Source organism: Plectropomus leopardus, chromosome 18, assembly GCF_026936395.1.
Source record: "Plectropomus leopardus strain MGB_pleo_1.0 chromosome 18, ASM2693639v1, whole genome shotgun sequence".
NCBI classification, from domain to species: domain Eukaryota; kingdom Metazoa; phylum Chordata; class Actinopteri; order Perciformes; family Serranidae; genus Plectropomus; species Plectropomus leopardus.
Window position 1 is genome coordinate 4,561,871 of NC_142193.1, and position 3,648 is coordinate 4,565,518.

Genomic DNA, 3,648 nt, shown 5'->3' on the forward strand with positions numbered 1-3,648 from the left:
TATTTGTATGCTTTATTAGATGTTATACAATAATATGAATTTTTCATTCAATTTGGAAAACTTACTAACATAACATAACTTAGTATAATATATAATATAATAGTATAATAATAGTATAATATGACTTTTCGGAGCAAAATACTATACTGTGCTATTTTATGTGGTTTTCAGCTGTTTTTTGGACATTTAATATTTTGATATTTTCTCCTTTACTATAGTGTGACATTTTCAGTTATTTTTTCGATATGCTACATTATGGTGTTAGCATGCTTTTTATGCGGTTTTCAGCCACTTTTTGGACATGTCAAATTTTGACATTTTTCACCATACTATAGTATGACATTTTCAGTTTTTTTTTGACAAGGTATATCATGGTGTTTTGGGCATTTTTGTTTTTAAAACATTCTATGCTCTGACGTGTCTTGACATTTTATGTGATTTTTCCCTTTACTGTAGTATGGCCTTTTCAGCCATTTTGTCAACTTCCTATATAATGGTGTTTTGGCACATCTTTGCAATATTGTATGCCATGATGTGTCTCAGCATGCTATTTAATGTGGTTTTGAGTTATTTTTTGGACATGTCAAATTTTGATATAGTTTTGCCTTTTCAGATGTTTTTTGGGCATTGCTATATGATGGTGTTTTTGGTAGTTTTTGCAAAATTAAATGCCATGGCATGCTATTTTATGTCATTTTCAGCTGTTTTTTGGACATGTCAAATTTTGAAATTTTTTGCCATTCTAAAATACTGCCGTTTTTTTTGGGCATTGCTATATTATGGTATTTTTGGCATGTCTCTGCATGCTATTTTATGTTGTTTTCAGCTGTCAAATTTGGAAACTTTTTGCTATGGCATTGACATTCCATATTATGGGTTTTTTTTGGCGATTCTTTCATCATTTTATGCCATGGCGTGTCTCAGCACACTATTCTATGTGGTTTACAGCAGTTTTTGGGACATGTCATTTTTTGACATTTTTGCCACACTATAGTGTTGCCCTTTGGGTCATTTTTTCAGCATGTAATGCTATGGTGTTTTTGGTCATTTTTGTAACATTCTATGCCAGGGTGTGTCTTCATGTGCTCCAAAATGTGGTTTTCAGCTGTTTTGAGAATGTATCATTTTTTGAAATTTTTACCATACTTTAGTTTTGGTAAAAAAGTATTAAGTATTGCTTCTTGGGTCATGCCATATTACAGGGCTTTTGGCACGTTGTTACAACAACCTATGCCATGGATTGTCTCGACACGCCATTTTATGTGTTTTTCGGCTGTTTTCAGTTGTTTTTGGGAGATATCATTTTTTGGCATTTTTGCCATACAAAAGTATTATTTTCTGGGTCTTTTTCTCGACATGCCAGTTTATAGTGTTTTTGGCTGTTTTTTGCAGCATTTCATGCCTTGGCATGTGTCTGCATGCTGTTTTATGTAGTTTTCAGCTTTTTTCAGGTTTTTTTGGCAGAATTTTTTTTTTTGAATTTTTGCCATACTATAGTCTTGCTTCCTTGGTCATTTTTTGGATATGCCATATTATGGTGTTTTTGCACGTTTTTTTTTTTTTTCAGTTGTTTTAAGCTGTTTTTAGGACATGTCATTTTTGGACATTTTTGCCATACTATAGTCTTGCTTCCTCAGTAATTTTTTGGATATGCCATATTGTGGTGTTTTTGCACTTTTTTTGCAGCATTTCATGCCTTGGTGTTTCACAATACTATAGTATTGCCTTGTGGGTCATTTTTGGACATGCCATATTATTGCCTTTTTGGCTGTTTTTGCAGCATTTCATGCCTTGGTGTGTCTCGGCACGCTATTTCGTGCAGTTTTCAGTTGTTTTAAGCTGTTTTTAGGACATGTCATTTTTCGACATTTTTGCCATACTATAGTATTGCCTTTTGGGTCATTTTTGAACATGCCATATCATTGTCTTTTTGGCAGTTTTTGCAGCACTTCATGCCTAAGTGTGTCTCTGTACAGTGTTTTATGTGTTTTTGAGTTGTTTTTAGCTGTTTTTAGGACATGTCATTTTTGGACATTTTTGCCATACTATAGTCTTGCTTCCTCAGTAATTTTTTTAATATGCCATATTGTGGTGTTTTTGCACTTTTTGCAGCATTTCATGCCTTGTTATGTCTCTGCACGCAATTTTATGTGGTTTTCAGCTGTTTTTGACAGATGTCATTTTTGGACATTTTTGGCATACTATAGTATTACTATAGCATTTTTGGACATGCCATATTATTGCCTTTTTGGCTGTTTTTACAGCATTTCATGCCTTGGTGTGTCTTGGCACGCTATTTCATGCAGTTTACAGCGGTTTTAAGTTGTTTTTAGGACAAGTCATTTTTGGACATTTTTGCCATACTATAGTATTGCCTTTTGGGTCATTTTTGAACATGCCATATTATTGTCTTTTTCGCTGTTTTTGCAGCACTTCATGCCTTGGTGTGTCTCTGTACAGTGTTTTATGTGTTTTTGAGTTGTTTTTAGCTGTTTTTAGGACATGTCATTTTTGGACATTTTTGCCATACTATAGTATTGCCTTTTGGGTCATTTTTGAACATGCCATATTATTGTCTTTTTGGCTGTTTTTGCAGCACTTCATGCCTTGGTGTGTCTCTGTACAGTGTTTTATGTGTTTTTGAGTTGTTTTTAGCTGTTTTTAGGACATGTCATTTTTTGACATTTTTGCCATACTATAGTCTTGTTTTCTAGGTCATTATTTGGATATGCCATATTATGGTGTTTTTGCACGTTTTTGCAGCATTTCATGCCTTGGTGTGTCTCGGCATGCTATTTCATGTGGCTTTCAGCTGTTTGAAGCTGTTTTTGGGACATGTCATGTTTGGACATTTTTGCCATACTACAGTATTGCCTTTTGGGTCATTTTTGAACATGCCATATTATTGTCTTTTTCGCTGTTTTTGCAGCACTTCATGCCTTGGCATGTCTCTGGCATGCTATTTCATGCAGTTTTGAGTTGTTTTAAGTTGTTTGTAGGACATGTCATTTTTTGACATTTTTGCCATACTATAGTATTGCCTTTTGGGTCATTTTTGAACATGCCATATTATTGTCTTTTTGGCTGTTTTTGCAGCACTTCATGCCTTGGTGTGTCTTGGCACGCTATTTCATGCAGTTTACAGCGGTTTTAAGTTGTTTTTAGGACATGTCATTTTTTGACATTTTTGCCATACTATAGTATTGCCTTTTGGGTCATTTTTGAACATGCCATATTATTGTCTTTTTGGCAGTTTTTGCAGCACTTCATGCCTTAGTGTGTCTCTGTACAGTGTTTTATGTGTTTTTGAGTTGTTTTTAGCTGTTTTTAGGACATGTCATTTTTTGACATTTTTGCCATACTATAGTCTTGCTTTTTTGGTCATTATTTGGATATGCCATATTATGGTGTTTTTGTACGTTGTTGCAGTATTTCATGCCTTGGTGTGTCTCGGCACGCTATTTCATGCAGTTTACAGCTGTTTTAAGCTGTTTTTGGGACATGTCATTTTTTGACATTTTTGCCATACTATAGTATTGCCTTTTGGGTCATTTTTGAACATGCCATATTATTGTCTTTTTGGCTGTTTTTGCAACATTTCAGTCCTTGGTGTGTCTCGGCACGCTATTTCATGCAGTTTACAGCGGT